Here is an 18,251-nt window from a genome sequence, read left to right on the forward strand (position 1 = left end):
TTATTTTTATTTTATTTTACTTTTTTATTTTATTTTTATTTTATTTTCATTTTATTTTATATTGTTTTTTTTTGCCTTGATAAGGGTGATGTGTGGTGCCGAAACGTTGGCAAATATCTTTTTACAAATATTTCTTTTCGTAATTTGATAATGGTAAGAATAAAAAGGGCAAAAGAAATAAAAAAGAGAAGGAAGGAGATTTGGTTGGTTGCCTTCTCATTTTTCTTTCCTCCTTTTTATATTCTGTCCAAATTGAAAACGAATAATTTGCTTCTTATTTGGGGGAAAGAGAGGGGGGGATCCTTTTTTGTTTTTCAGATTGCAGTAGGAACATTTTGTGGTGGTTGTTCAAATTTGGTAGTTAGATTCTAGATTCTATTTCTGGAATTCTTCTTATCAATTTCAATATTAGACGTTAAAAAGGGTTTTGAGTTGGATTTAAATCTGATTTAAATATCCTATATTTTAAACTATCAATATTTCTGGAAGCTATCATTTTAAGTATATAATACAATCAATAGAATGTTTTTTAATTTTGCTCGAAAAAATGCCAACAAAAATTTTGACTCAATTTGTCATCAACATTTGTTTCGGACGTTTTTCCGGGTAGATTGAAAAAAATTGTATTGTATTATATTCTTGAGATATCTCATTTCACCTCTAATTTTTCTAATTTTAATCAAAATCCAATTATCTTTTCCAGAAATACTGATAGCTTTGATCCGATTTGGATTTTTTGTTTTTATATTATAGTTCATTAAATTTTAAAGAGCTTAACACTCCGAACTTCCGTCTCCTCCATATTTTTATTAATAATTTTTCCGCTAAAGGTATAGAAAAACTGCAATTTTGTATATACCAATTTTTTACGATTTAATAGATGAACAGGAAAACTTCAAAATTTAGCCTCTTTCGCACATAAATTTTTTTTGCACTGGAAATGTTTTAAGCTATTCGACGAATAACTGTAGCCATTCCAGCGATTAAAGTAAATTATAATTTGATAAAACCTTAAACCTTAAAACCTTAATAACATTTCCAGTTCAAAAATTTTTTTTCTATGCGAAAGGGCCAAAAGTTTGAATTTAATTATAAAAATTGTAATTTTTATATTTTGTGAAATATTATTAAATGTTTATTATTTTAAGGAATATCTGAAGTCGTTCTGGCGATTGAAGGAGATTATAATTTTAAAAAATCTCAAATTTTAATATTTTGCTACAAGAATTCTTTATAACAATATTCATTATAAACGTCGTATTTTTTTTGTATGTACATTTCATTCTCACATTAATATGAAGCTTTTTTAGCAAACAGAAATTTTTTTCGAAAACTATTTGCTAATTTGTTCATAAACTTTGTTCATAACAAATAAATAAAATAATGTACAAATTACTTGTATTCTATAAGTCCCTAAAAATTCCTTTAAGACAATATAAGGTTGACCTGATCAGACATTAAAGCGTAAGAAATTTTAATCCACAAAATTTCAGTTTTTCATACTTTAATTGAAAAATATCAATAAACAAATGAAAGAGACAACAGTTTAGAGCGTCAAGCTCTTCTAACTAAAGAGTCGATTTTTATTTAAAATAGTGGAATTTGTAATAAAAAAGGATGCATTTTTACCAAGAGCAAGAAATTTCTATTAAAACTTGTATTTTCAATAAATCAGTTGAATTCTGTTCAACTTCCTACCGAAAAGTCGATTCTTATATAAAATAGTTGAATTTGTAATACAAAAGCATGAATCCTTATCAAGAGAAAACAATTTGTATTAACATTGTATTTTCAATCAATCAGTTAAATATTAATTTCTAACCAGATATTTTGATTTTGGGCCAAAAACATAAATTTTTAACGGAGTTAATAAGTTAATAACCAGATTTAAATTCTGAACAAAAAAGACGAATTTACATCAAGGAAGATTAATATTCGTATAAAGCAGATGAATTTTGAATCGGGGAAAACAAAGTTCATACCAAAAAGAATTACTTTCTACAAAATAATTTTCTACCAAATATTTGTATCTTCAACCAGAAAAAAAAACATTTTCTACCAAACAATTGCTTTTTCAACTCAAAAATATGAATTTAAAAAATAAAAATGTATTTTAAATAATGTGGTTTAATTTTCTACCAAATTTTTTAATGTACTATTAACAAGCATCATTCTTCTGCAAAACAGTGAAATGTTCAACTTGAAAATATCAATTTTTAAACGCAAAAGATAGCTTTTCAAGAATCAAAAAATTTTATGAAGCAATTTGATTTTTAAAACGAAAAAATATGCAATGAACAAAAGTAAATCTTTAAAAAAGTAGCTAAATTGTCTGATAAAATATTTGTAATATTTTATTGTAATATTTTTTTTTAAATTACAAATATTTGTAATCATTATCCTAAAAATATGAATTTACAAAACATGAATTCATTCTCGCTATACCCACTCCTAATGTTTAATTTTCTAATCAATTTTTTGAATTTTTAATGCAAGGAATAATTATTTTTCCACAAAACATTTGTATTTTCAAGAAATGGAGAAAATCATAAATAAGGACCTGAGTTTCAGAACAATAATTTTATTTCCTGAGATGATTTCATTAGATATTCATATATAATAACAAAATTTATTTTTCGTCGTCTTCGCAACACACCATAATTTAATTCTTGAAGTGAGAGACAACTAAACTTTTTTTTTTCTTTTAAAACTTTTCTCAAAACTTATGAACTACACTTTTATTTTCTCTAGTCTGTATCATATTTTGTGTTACCTTTTTCTTACTTGCTTAAGTACAAAATAATGTACAAGCAAATTTTTACTTTCTTTTAAATCTCAAAAATTATAAATGGTATTATAATTTTAATTTCAAATATCAATTTTACGCAACTTTAATGTCATACTTTATATTCATAAGTTTCTCGAAAATGATTTAGTATTTTAGCAAACTTTTTTTTTAGCTTGATTTATTTATAAAAAGGGTAGATTTCACATATTAAGTTTCTTTTTAACTATTATGTAACCATATTTGACCATATTATCAAAAATTAATGTTGCAGGTTGTCGCGAAAATAATACCTCCGAAACCTCCCATGTTAAATTAATTTTTTCGGTACCGGAGAGTTTCTTGTGAAAAAGCTTTTTTTATTTAGAGAGCATGAAAATATCTCGAAGCTACGACCTTACATTTTTGATATCGATAATAGAATAATTAGATTCCTAATGAATTCCAAAAGGTATATCATGCCTTCAGTTTTCCAAAACACCCCCTTTTCCTACCTTTAGAAAACAAAACAAAAACCTAATAAAAAATGTAATAGTTCCGGACTTTAAATTTAATTTGTCAGACTGTTTTCATTTAATGTCTAAATATTCTTTAAAAAGTTTCACTCCCTAACACTACTGGAAAACATAACTAGGAAATTTTTTATTTTGATGTTTTGAATTGTTGTATGTTTTGAAAATTTTAAGGTGGAAAGTTTTTCTTCTAATCGTTATGAAATTTATCCAGGCAAAAAAAAAGAATAATAAAAGAAGAAGAAGAAGAAAATGTGAGGTATAAAAAAGGCAGTTCTGTTGCAAAAAATCAACCCCCGTTGCACAATGCATATATATTTGCAATCTATAAATTCAATTCAGATCGCAGGCAGTAGATTGCAAATGGAAATTTAGTGTTAAGTGGGAGTTTACTAGAATTTCGCACGAAAATAGCCGGATCTGTAAAAGTAACGACCAGTAAAACGTTTGAGCACCACTAATCGACCATCAACCTTTTCTTAAAGAAATAGGCGCTTGTATGGCTTACAGTCAAGAAAAACTTTTACAACTTGTAATAAATACGCTAGACGGAAAGAAATTGCATCAGGGCCTATATTCACTGAAAATATCAGGATTTCCTCAGGATTTAAATTCGAGATACAGTATTAACAAAACAATTTGTGCAAAAAATTAATAAACTAAAAAGGCTCAAGCACCCCCTGCAGAAATCACCCGATTTCAAACGCTATACCAATCTGGCCCCGATAGGATGTCCCGATCTGGCCCTGATCAGTAGAACTCTGTGGCCCATACCTGGGCCCGACCGGGCTAGAATGATTTCTAACTGAAATGCCATCTCCATGCGCTCGCAGAACTAGGACTGTTTGATTTTTTCGGATAGTACAGTGAAATTTGAATACACACTAGTCATTTATAATATTCTATCAATGATTAAAAATGAATAAGGAGAGTGAGTCACGTGCTCGGAGGCACCAAACACCAGCCAGTATACCTCGAAACTTGCGTGAGGAAGATGTGAGTAAGTAATTACACTTTGCGAGCTCATGGACACCTAACCTCAAATAAATTATAATTAATCAGATTGTTTCACGTAAAATTAGTACATTTACCATTAATAAACTTTGATTCTGTATTAATAATGAATTCATTACAGAAATACATTAAGGACAAATTTTCATAACTTAAATTTGAGAATCAAGTAGTACAATTAAAATGCAAAATGCCAATTGTGTCGGGATTCCAACAAGAGCTAGTTATTCAATTGCGCATGCATCGTATTCAGTATCTAATTGGTAGCTATTCGCGCGAATTTTAAAATGCTAAGAAAAGTTACTTGTCTTTTTTATTATATACAATGACATTTCAACTTATAAAAATGTCCATTGGGTCAAAATTAATGAATAATAATAAAAATTAATTGAATGCACATTCTTTAAATAGTATTTAAAATAACCAGAAATATTTAATTCAAAAATTTGCATTTTTTTAAAAAGTTATTTTGTCCATATTGCTTCCTCACAGACTTGAAAAAATAAAAGGACCGAACAAATTATGGCTCTATTTTTTGGCCAAAATATTATCTACAATCACCTTCTCAAATTTTTCAAGAATTAAGGCAATTTACAGAAAATTTGATTTTATTTACAGAAAAATGTTAATAAATCGTAAATCATAGGTTATTTTCTGATAATTTTCTTTGGAACCATTCGAAAATGTCAAGTTGTAGGGAATTTTTTATCGAAAAAACTTTGTATAATTTGTTAAGAAGTTTTATAGATAAAATCTTTTTTCGAGAAATTAAAATTGTTCATAAAAATATTTCTGGTTATTATCCATTTCTTCATAAAAAGAACCTTTTTCTCGAAACTGATACCATCCACAATAATTGTACGTTTTTCAAAAGTATAATTAAAACCTTTTCTTTTCCGTACGTGTAGTACTTTAATTTTAACTTAAAATAACGTAATTCGAAATTCAAAATATCAAGGTGATCTTAGAAAGGACAGGGCCATTCGATAGTTTCGAGTTTACTTATATTAAGTCTCCATTCGTGAAATTCATGAATGGATTATAATGAGACTCATCGTGTACCGACCAAGATTTCTGCACGGGATATTGTGAATCAAAAAAAAAAAGAGAAAGACAATCAGAAACATTACGCCTCTAATTTTTCTTTTGAAATTCAAGAAACAGAGGCAATCTCAAAACTTAGTTAAATACTTTTTTTTCCATCCGAAGTTCAAGCAGAACGAAAAGATTTTCCTAGTTGTTAAACGACGGATGTTTATGTATCGACGCCCAGTGGGCCTCAAATATGGCGACGTCTTCACGACATAGTAACGACATATTACGACATCTTTACGACATCCTATGTCCATGTCGTTTCGGTGTCTTTGCGATATCGTAAAGACATCGTCAGATCATACGACTTATTTGCGATATCGTAATACACGTTAACGACATGGATATAGGATGTCATAAGGTTGTCGTAAATATGTCGTAACGATGTCGCAAAGACGTTGTCAAACTTTGTGCCCACTGGGCGTAACCTCAAAATTATTTTTGCATTATCATTATGCATATGTAGAGCCTATTGTGTTAAAATTAAGATGTTAATAATAAAGATTTTACTTTTGAAGTCTAACTTTAAGATTGTTAAACATAATGTTTAAAGTTGTTCATTATTGATTTTCTACGTGACTCCAAATTTCACCTCAGGTATGTGTGGACATCTGTTAAAGCGATTTTTCGGGTACATGATATTTTTTTAATCTGGTCTATGATAATTTAACTCAATTTTTACTATGGAATTTGTTATGAGGCACTAAAATAAAGATCGGTACAAGTTTTACCATAATAAAACTAGTAGTTTCATTAATATAATCCGTGGACACCAAAGTGCCTGGCACATCCCGAATGTCTCTTATCCTGGCCAATTGTCCCAATCAATCTTTTTTAATATTTTGCCATTAAAATAAATTATTCTAAATGTGAAAATTTGCAGTAGCAAATCTTGTCCAAGTACAATAATAAAAAAACAGTAAATCTATTTGATCGAAAAAACTATTCGGTTTTTAATATTGTTGGATTAACTGCACAATTCTTAACTGATTTTAATGAAACCCTGCTTAGAGCTGTACAAAAAATGTTGACTAGATCTGCACTGCGGCATATTTCAGTGCATTTTTTCGTTAACTTACTTTAGCTTCATTAGTTAGAGAAATTTTAAAGAATTTATAGAAGAGAAAAATTGCTCTTTCAGTTTTGATTAAGTTTGTAGCAAAATCTATCTGGTAATAGTTAGGATCTCAGAATCTCATCAAGAATAGATTACCACCCTCAACAGAGAATAATTTCTTTCAGATTTTGTACTTTTTGCAAAAATATAGTCATATTTAATAACCTAATAAATTTTTATTGAATACCTGCTTAGATGCAGTTCTACACAATTTAACTGTTTGTTTCACTCAAAGTGAATTAACATCGATTCTCGATATCGCACCGCGCCATAAAGAACTTTTCCCCGCGATTCTCACAGTTTCTAGAAATAAACTAATCGTTTAGCTAATAATTGGCGAACTGTTTACCCAGTGGGCACAAAGTTTGGCGACGTCTTAACGACATCATTACGACATCTTCACGACAACTTTACGACGTCCTGTGTCCATGTCGTTAAGGTGTCTTTACGATATCGTAAACAAGTCGTATGATCTGACGATGTCTTTACGATATCGCAAAGAGACCGAAACGACATGGTCATAGGATGTCGTAAAGATGTCTTAAAGAGGTCGTAACGATGTCTTAAAGAGGTCGTAACGATGTCTTAAAGACGTCGCTAAATTTTGTGACCACTGGGTAGTCATTCTTACAGGTTTATTTTTTCCATTATACCAGGGGTCTCCAAGGAGCGATCCTGGTGTCTACTAGCGATCCCAGGCCAGTAGGTCGGAGCTCCTCGGCTCTCACCCATAACAGTCAAAATCCTTTACGTGATTTGAACCCCTTAGAATCCTTGAAATCAAGAGACTCCATTACATTGGAAACTTCATGCTAATATTAAAATGTTCACGGTAAAATTGAAAATTACGAAATAAAATAATCAATGTTCAGTTTTTGTTACAATAATAATATTAAATTTAATAATTAATGAAATTTCAATGTTTTATACTGAAAATTCAAATTAACTGAGAATTCATTTGTTTATGCATAATTAGAAATTTTATTTTTAAATTAAGATTTAAGTTTATCAAAAATATATATCTAAATTTTATAATTATTATAATTAAATAAAAAATTATATCCTAATAAATTAAAGCAATTGAAAAAAATAGTCCTGGTATTAAATTACTAACTACAGGCCTCGGAATAACCCACTATTAAAATATTTCAAGCTTTTTTGTAACACTGACACTATCTGTTTACTATTTCGAAAAAAATACACGAAATACATTATTTTCAAAGAAAAAAAGTCCAATTTCCCACTAAAAAAATTAATTTTCAACAAAATGCATAAGCTTTTATCTAATCAGTTGGATTTTCATCTAAGATAAATTTCTATAAAAAAGGGCAAATTTTTAACAAAGTACATACATTTTCTACTAAATAATTTGAACAATTGATGCGATTTTAGTACAAACTTTACTTAATTTTTTTTTCCTGCTATTTTTTCATTACATTTTTTCTAAATAAATACTTTCATTTTGAAATAAAAAATATATACATTTTTACCACAAAATAAAGAAGATAAATTTGCATTGGGGACAATTTAATATCAATAAAAAAGAAAACAAATTTGTGCAAATTATTTTAATTTTGTATGAAATGTGTAGAGTAATTTTTTATCCAATTGTTGATGTTTCAAGCCAAAACGACGATTTTTCTATATAACATTTGAATTTTCCAAAAAAATAGAAAAATTTAGTTAAGTATATTAATTCCCCTTTGAATTTTTAACCTAAAAAGATGAATATTCGACGTAAAGTGTGATATTTGATATTTCATCAATAAAATATTGTAATTGAAAATAAAAAACAGTTGGATTTACCCAACAAAACTGAAAGTTTAGAAACATACTTGATTTTTAATTAAAAAATTGATTTTCTAACAAACAAGTTAACCGGAATGATAAACTTTCAACCAAATAGATACATTTGCTTCCCAATTGTCAACTATTTTTGTCAAAATACGAATTTTCTACAAAACAGTTAAATTTTCAAATCGGAAAAGCGATTTTTTAATATTGACAGAAATTTCTGAAAAATTTTCAGGCATTTAATACCTCAGAAAATGAATATTTTCCTTAATTTTTTATGGTTATAATTTTAAAGTTATGAATTTTCATGTTCAACGTTACACTTTCTATTTTTTCTTCAAAATTAGATATCATATAATTAACATTTTGAAGGGGTTAAGTGTTAAAACAGTTTTAATCAAATTGTTAACGACTCAATATTTTTTAATTTTTAAATAAAGTTTGCATTCATTTGGGTTTTAAAGATCTGGAGTACACATTTTTGAAACTTCAATACTTTACTTTAAAAATTATTTTGTATTAACAGTTTTTGTAGACATATAAATTTTAAAGTTTTATTTATAATACATTTTTTTTATTTTGAGTCGTAAAAATGACGGAGAAATACTTTTTTATTTATTTTAGACAAAATTATCGCATCAATTTAAAGTTTTGTCATCGTAATAACAATTAAAAATTCTATAATTGCAGCAGCTTTGACTTTAAAACATTCAGTTTAGTTTACAGTTAACAATGTTAAAACTTGAATCACTTTAAACTGAAATTTATTTTTATTTCAAAGTTAAAATTTTCGTATAATTTAATTTTGCACGCAATAATATTATCTTTGAATTTTTAATGATACAATTTTCATAATTCTAATTTACATATATTTTAATTTTTAACGTTCTTAATTTTTTTTATTCTTGAAATTTTAATCTGAAATAATAAATTTAGAGATTCTTCAATTAAAAAACTAAATTTTAAATTTTGAATGCTTTCAATTTATATCGGATTATTTATTTTTTTATATAGAAATTGATAAGTTTACAATTGGAATTTTTAAAACTTGAATCGCCTCTAATTGGAGATTAGTTTTTATATAACAGTTAATTTGTTTATAATTGTATTTTAAACGGTGTAATTAGCTTTTAAGTTGAAATGATAAAATTTAAAGCAATATTTGAATTATTAATGTAGAAAAAATTCATTTAAAAACAACTATCCGCAATTAGTTACTTTAAAATTTGTAACACTTTAAACCAAATCCTTTTATGACAAGTTCCGTTAAGTTATACCAGAAAAAATGGTACGAATTCCGTAAATTCCTTGAATTCTTTCAATTCCGCAAATGCCATGCATTCCGAAAATTCCACAATTATGAGAATTCCGAAAATTTCATTAATTCTGTGGATACCAAGGATTTCATGAGTTCAGCGAATTGCATATTATTATTATTATTACACCATTAAGCCATTTCCCTTTCGGGGTAGGCGTGACTCACTCGGCAGGGGAAAGAGGTAGTGTGTGGTTTCGAGAATTCCATGAATTCCGTGAATTTCGTGAATTCAGCTAATTCCATTAATTGCTTGAATTCAATAAATTCCGGGAGTTTAATAATTCCAGTGAATTCCTTTACTTTCCTAAATCATGTGATTACATTCGATTTCGTTGATTCCTTAAATACGTTGAATTACGTGGATTTCATGAATTTAGCGAATTCTGCGTATTCCTCCATGAATTCTCTAAATTTTATCAATTTCGTGAATTACAACAATATAATTAATTCTGTAAATTCATTGAATTCCGCGAATTACATGAATTCCGTAAATGTTAATAATTTCAAAAATTCCGCCATTTTCATGAATTCAATGAATTCCGAGAATCCCATGAATTCCACGAATTCCGTGATTTTCATGAATTCCTGTCGTTACATAAATTGTGTGCATTCATTGAATTCCGTAAATTCTGTGATTGCATTTAATTCCGTTAATTTCTTGAATTCCATAAATTATGTGAATTCTATAAATTCAGCGAATTCCACATATTCCATGAATCCCGTTAATTTCGCTATTTACGTGAATTCCATGCATTCCGCGAATACCATGACATTTGAAGAAAAACAGCGCACGATATGAAACAAAGTTAAAGCAGAAAAATTTTGATTTTGGAAAGCCCTACAAAATTATCGTAACAGCTTTTTGATTTTTTATGAAAAATCGAAAATTCTAATTTTCATCTTAAAAAAATATTCTTTTTTATTACCATTTTTCCGTACAACTACACATGATACGAAAAATATGAGTCGAGAAAAATTATGCAATAAAAAAAGAACTGCAAGTTCATTATTGATCACTTTTTTAGAGGATACGTAATTTTCGTTTTATTCGTAAAAAGCCAACATTAAAATTGGGGAAATAAAATTATTGGGCAAAAGACAAAAGCTGCGAAAGAAAATGATAACGCAAAAATTGTTTTCCCAAAAAAGAGCTCCAAATTCTTAATTTATCATCGTGAAAAATAAAACTTTAAAAATTAAAGTTTTAGCCAGACAACACGAGCCATAAAAAAAAGTGTAGAAAAAAGTTGTTCCTATTGAAATTTAAATAAAGATAAAAGATTTTCTGAAAACCAAAAAAAAAACAATTTATCTTTGGGGCAAAAGTAAAAAATGGGGAAACAGTCAAAACGCAGAAAACCTAATCCCCTTCCTTCTCTCTTGACTCTCGGGTGTCAGAAAGAGAGCATCGTAGTTTCGTTGCTATTCGTGCCTGCTCGAATATTCTTAGTTTTATTTATTCGTTTATATTATTATTAATTGCATGCCTTGATTAGGGTGCTGTCTAAGTCTTGAAACGTTGATGATTATTTTTTACCAATGTTTTTTATTGTAAATAATATTAAAAATAAAGAAGACGAAAGAATTAAAAAAGAGAAGGAACGGTATTTGGTTCGTTGCCTACTCATTTTTCTTTCCCTTTTTTTATTTTTGTTCAAAAAGGTTTTTTTCCTTTTATAGGGAAATTTTTATCTTTTTTTTTTAATTTCAATGAGAACATTTTATAGTGGTTGTCCAAATTCTTTCCTTGGATTGTTCGTTTTATTTTAAAGGATTTTGCACAATAATTCTATAACTTAAAACGACATAAATTTTTTTAATTTGAATTAAATAGTAGAATCTCATGAAAGATATTAAGAGAAGGTTTTTTTGTAAATTGACAAAAATTGTGAGTCAGGGTACTAAAAGTAAATTTAAATATCGAAAATGTTATTGAATTGGTAGATTGCTAGAAAAATTGTAAATATTTTTTTTTAATGATACTTTTTCGTCAAGGATATTATAATTTTGATGAAGTTTTATTAAAAAGTTACAGTTAATTGTTGCGTGAGACCAAAAATTAATTTTTAACATTAACGAAATATTTCTCTTGTTTATTATTCATACTTTTTGCATGAATAAAACATTTCTTTGTCATGAGTAAACATTACAATAAAAGTTTCGAGTTTGATGAACAATGTCCATTAATACTAATTGTTTTTTTCTTATTATTAATAAATATTTGAGGATTTTTTGTCAGACATTATATATTTTCCAACAGTAGATAACCGAACAAACTTGCTGTCATAATTGGCAAATTGGCGACTGTCACATAGTTGCTTTAAGTAAAAGGTCGTGTTTGTTTGTTTATTTCGATCAGTGACTTAAAAAAATCTTATGAACCAATCAATAGTATAATATTGTAATTTTTACAAAACCCAGAAGCCCAGAACCCATCTCATGGAATGTCAAAGACCAGAAAAATTTTAACTTTTAAGATTTTTGTGAAATGATTATAGATTCAACTATGATTTACTCAATAAACAAACCTTAATTATCAGTTTACCAGTGATAAATTATAATTATCAAAACCTTGACCGAATCTAATAAAAATGAAAAATACAGTTAAGTAAATAATTTAAAGATATTTTATTTTCTCTAAGAATATTAATTCGAATATGTGAGCTTTAATAAAAATTGAAAATCTTTCTTTATTCTTAGGAGCCGTTGCAGTTAAATGCTTTTGATTTTTTCCCTAACTACTGTAGGTTGGTGAAAGTCTATCATATTTAACAAATTTTGAAAATTTGAGTCTTTGCATTTTTTTAATTTTGAGCTTAAATTCCAGTTCTGTTCTTTGAAAACCACCCTCTTAATGAGGTTCACAAAAATCGACCAAATTAATACAATTTTCAAAATTAAAGTAAAGTTTCGCAATTTCGAAATTTTCACATCAAATTCGTTTTTTTCTGTCCCCAGAAACCCCACGTTGTACTAAATTTCCTGCAAATCGATCATATTATTCAAATTTCCAAAATTTAAGTAACATTTTTTATTCTCTCCCCAACTTCCTGTTCTAATTTCCAAAACCCTCCTCGAATTTAGTTGCACAGGAACGTACAGAATTAATAAGATTTTCAAAAAATAGAAAACTTTTGACATTTCCGCCGCAAATCTGATTTTTGTGCCTTAAAACACCATCGCTATAAATATTACATAAATCTACCGAAATTCCAGTGTTCAAAATTTTAGTCAAATTTGGAATTTTTAAATTTTCACCCGATATTTGGGCTTAGTTCTCCAAAATTCCTCCTCGTACGTAGATTCACAGAAATATACAAAATTATTAAAATTTTCAAATAATAACGTTTTTTAAATTTTACCCCAAATTCGTGTGCTGTGCCCTCAACGCACCTTCCTACTAAATTTTATTTAAATCTACCATGTTATTCAAATTTTTTCAATTAGATTAAAATTTTGGCATTTTTAATTTCTAATTTTTTAATTTTTACCTTAAATTCGTGTTTGGTATCCCAAAGCCCACATCGTAATGAATTTCATGAAAATCTACAATGTTAATCAAATTTTCAAAATTTAAGTAAAGTTTTTGACTTTTTGATTTTTTAATTTTAACCCCAAAATCGCTCCATCCCCCGCGATAGTTGGTTCCGCAGAAATGTACAAAATTAATTATATTTTCAAAATTGTAGTGAAATTTTGATATTTTTACCTTAAATTCATGTTGGGTGACCCGAAACCCCCTTATACTGAATTTCATAGAAATTTACCATGTTTATCAAATTTTTGAAATTTGAGTAAAATTTTTCATTTTTTGAATTTTTACCCAAAATTCGTATTTAGGTCCACAAAAATGTCAAGAATTAATCAAATTATCATAATTTTAGCAAATTATTGAAAGTTTTGACACAAATTTGTTTTTTTGTCCCGAAAACACCCTCGTACTAAATTCGATTTTAATTCAATTTAATTCAAATTCAATTCAAATTAATCAAATGTTCAAAATTTGAGTACAATTTTGGATTGTTAGAATTTTGAATTTTGTCCCCATATTCGTGTGCTGTTCCTCGAAATACCACCCTCTGCGCTTCAATTCACCGAAATGTACAAAATTAATGAAATTGTCAAAAATTTTGAATTTTTACCCCAAATTCTTGTAATTTTTCTCGAAATCCCACCTCATACTTATTTCCGCAGAAAAGTAAAGAGTTAATACAATTTTTAAAACAAGAGGAAAATTTAGAGATTTTTACCTCCAATTAATGTTTTCCGTCCAAAAAACACCCTCTTACTAGACATTATGTATAAATATACCTTGTTAATCAAAATTTCAAAATTCATTGAAAAAGTTTTGAATTTTAAAATTTTGTACCTAAATTCGGGTTCTGTTCCCCAAAATCCCCTCCCCTCGTACTTTGATTCAAAGAGATGTAAACAATTAATAGAAATTTCAGAAAATTGAGCACAATTATGAAATTTTTATCCCAAATTCGTGTTTTGTGCCCCGAAAACACTCTTGTACTAAGTTTCAAGAAAATCGACGAAACTAACGACATTTTCAAAATTTTAGTAAATTTTTAAATTTTTTATCTTTAAACTCAAATTCGCTTTTTCTAACTTGAAGACTTATTGACTTTAATCTGGATGTATCAATTGCATATAATTTCCGAAATTATTTTTTTTTCAATTAAAATTTTCTGCCCTCAAATTCGTATTCCGTCATTAAACAAAATACTCCCATACTTATTCCATAAGTTTCAAAATGTGTCATTTGGTTACAAACAAATTTGTAAATGTCACAAATCTAATTCAAGGAAGCTTTTAGATTGGAGACAAGGTTTAAAGATTTTTTAAGGGATCGTGTCCGGACTGGATCCGTTCACTTCTTAAGAGTTCAATTCTACACCCAAAATTGTTAAGCTCTTAAGGGTCTAGGCACAATCACGGAATCTTTAATTCCTTAAGGCCACGTGATGAGTGGGTCACGCGACCAGATTTCTACCTTAGCGACACTTTTTTAATTTCCTAACTTATATTCACACGAAGCGCCACATCGAGTAGAAAAATTTTTGATACTAAACAAGAAGCACTAAGAACAGTGTGCTTGGTCCTAAATTTTTATAATTATGAAAAAATTTTGTTGTAAATAATTTTCTTTTAAGAATAATTATTAAAATTTTGGGACCAGATCCACCATTCTTAATGCTTCTTATTTATTATCCCAAATTTTAAACTCGATTTGGTGCTTCGTGCGAAAATAATTTTGTAAATAAAAAAGTGGCGGTAAGGTAGGAGTCTGGTCACGTGACTCACTCATCACATGGCCTTAAGGTTTCGTGCATAAGAATTCCGGTCCGGTCCAGAATTTTTTTAAATCCTAAAGGGTCCATCTCCGGCCCCTACCCTTAAAATTCTTATAGGTCTGGGTCCGGACAAGATCCTTTCTGGACTATTTAGGTTCCCGGAGCCTTTAAAATTGAGGGATTAGCTGTTTTCAGTTTATGAGTCCAATTCCACGAATTTACTATTTTCATTATATTGCGAATAGGTTCCATGTGATCATTGTAACAAAGAGTAAATTGTTTATATAAATTATATCTACCAAAAAAATTATAAATTTGATTTAAATTTTTCAGTATTACCAACTGTTTTATTCTAGTCGATCTCGATTGGGTATCACCCATTAATTGAAAACTCATTATGAAATTCTTAAAAAATTGATCTTAAAACATGAAAGTGTTTATAGGCGTCACAGGTGATATATATACACACACACACACACACACACACACACACATACATATATATATATATATATTGAGAATGATATCGTACTTATTACATAACGCAAAACTCAAAGTACGATTGAAGGCTGAATCCAGGGTCTTACTACAAAAAAGAATGATTCATACGAGGAAACTTTTGTAATAACTCGTTCACTACCATCATCCGTGAGACAATTAATTCGAGTTTGTCCGAAGTATAATATTATCATCATTTATGATTGAAAAAGTATTAGAATTGTCAGAAATATCATATCTTAATTTTTTAACGAAACTAGACGTTTTGACAGCTCCTGAAGCTGAAAAACAAGTTTTGGCGATGGTATTTCTCTGTCTGTATATCTGTCTGTCCATCCGGCGGGCCGTCCGTAAGCACCATATCTTTCGAAAAAATGAACGGACCAAATAGACCTTTGCCAAATTTTTTTAGGTCGAGAAGGAGTGAACGAGTTCGGTAACAAACCATATTGGACAGAAATTCAAAAAGTCAGAGCATTTTCAGAATTTTTGAGAACATTTTTAAGTTTTCTTAATTTGATGTATGGCTATTAGTAGTACTCATAATTTCGAACCATTTATCCTTCCTATTTTTTTCGATAAAAAAATCTCCAGAGTTATACCATTTACAAAATTTAGATAATCAAATAAAAATCTAAATTTTTAGCTAAAATATGAACGGTATGAAAGAAGAGTTTAGAGAAGAAAAACGTTGCATTTTGTGGTCAAACTAAGCGAGATACAAAAAAAGATGAACAAGCAAAACTTTTGCTTCCAAAAAAGTTCTACAAATTTGTTACTAATTACTTCTAAATAGGACACGTGGTTTTGCTTTTACTCGTGAAAAATAACATTGAATATAAAAAAATAGAGTTTCGAATGAAAAAAACAATCTACGCAACAATGAAGTTACGGGGAATGTGCATAAAAAAGTTTTTGGATTGTATTAATTTCATTAATTCTATTAATTAAATTCCTCCTAAACATTCCCCGAACCTTGTTTGAGAAATTTGCTTGATACGCGGACATTCACCTACTTCCGAAAACCTTCCGGAAAGTTTTTTCAACATTTTCAAACCTTCCGTTGAAATTTTCCAAGTCTGTTCTGAAAATTTCTTGTGCTATTCTGAAAGAGGAGTCATAATCTGAGTTCCTTTTTCCAAATCCAATTTCCACCTCGCTTTTCTAAATTAAAAATAAAAATAAAAATTTTTAATACCTTAAGTCTCTACATTTAGATTTGGCCTAAAAAATGGCTTTAAATCAATCCAACGAAAAATTTCCAGAACATTCTAAGAAGTTGACAGGTGTAAATAAATTTGACGAGAACATCTTAATGCGCAATAGGGAGGTGGACATTTTGCTCAAGTTTGTATTTCTCAAGATTAATGAGCATCCGGCTTCATTAAATTTTTGATAGATAAATATCACAGGGGTCCAAGTCAGCTTATATGTCTAGAATAAACATAATTTCTCGGTGTAATTACTGATCACGCATTAATTTATTAAATGTACGTGTCGTGTTTGAAAACAGTGATCAAGTGTCATCAACCTTGTTTTTGGTTATGATTCATGTATTTTATTGCTTCTATATTACGCTTTAATTTTTTTAATGAATTATCCAGAAGTATGATGCAATGTAGTCTGTACGGAAACGCATGTTCTGGACTCAACAAAAATATTTTGCTAAGAGAACCGAATTTGTTATTAAGCAAAACTTATAAAATTTACGCATTTGTTCAAATTTGAAATTCTAAAAATACCCAAAAATCGATCAAATTAATGAGTACAACTTTTCTTTGCGTCAAACGATATCTTCAGGCATTTTTTATCCTTTCAAGGACAGAAAAATGTCCTTTTGGAAAATACTTTGTAGCTTTTTATGCAATATTCTGGGTGAAATAAATAAATAAAAATATTTTTTAAAAGTATTTATTTATGAATCACAAAAATTATTCTTTTGACACTAAAGTATCAAAAATTTTGCGCTTATTCAATTTGTTCTTTTGAATTTTATGGAATTTTGTTAATTGCAATATTTAAATGAGGAATTCTTATTCTGAAAATTTATTTATAAAATAGGAACTAAATTTTTTCAATGATTCTTTAACATTCCAGGCAATCATTTCGTTCATAACTTTTCGACAAAACGTTTTAAAAATGGAAAAATAATTCTACGTGTAACCTTTTAAACTTTTTGAAATCATTGAGAAAAGAGAAAGTTTAATTTGTAAATGTTTTTTAATATTCAAAAATCATCCTGCTTTTAACATGTTGCTAACGCAATATATAATTTTTCAAATTTTTAAAGATTTTTGGCAGATTTAAAAAATATTTTAGGAAAAGTTTGAATTCTTTCGAGAGATATTTTAAGTGTTTACAATTTACTAAATATTCCTAAAGAATTAAAATTTTTTTAGTTTTAACAAAATAAAGATTTTCGTAGATTCCAAATAACATTGTAAAGCTTATTAAGGTTATATAGGATCGAAGAAAATAAAATTTTTCTTCTTAAGATTTTAGGAAAAATTGTAATAAATTCTTTTTTTTGAAAAACTCATATAGTCAAAATATTAAAAAACATTTTGAAATTTTTAAAATGATTTAATACATTCTCGGAAAAGAATGTAAACGATTTTGAAACAAAAAATTTACAATTTTCCAAAATTACAAAATTATATATGAAATTTAAATTAGTTTGAAATATATTTACATTCTTTGAAAAGATACAAAAATAATTTGAACCTTAAAAATATTTCAACAAATATAATAGAAAATGTTGATCTGTAAGATTTTGAACAAAAAAATTATAATTTTTTAAAGAATTTTCTAAAGTTTAAAGAGA

Source organism: Belonocnema kinseyi, chromosome 2 (assembly GCF_010883055.1).
Source record: "Belonocnema kinseyi isolate 2016_QV_RU_SX_M_011 chromosome 2, B_treatae_v1, whole genome shotgun sequence".
Taxonomy (NCBI): Eukaryota; Metazoa; Arthropoda; class Insecta; order Hymenoptera; family Cynipidae; genus Belonocnema; species Belonocnema kinseyi.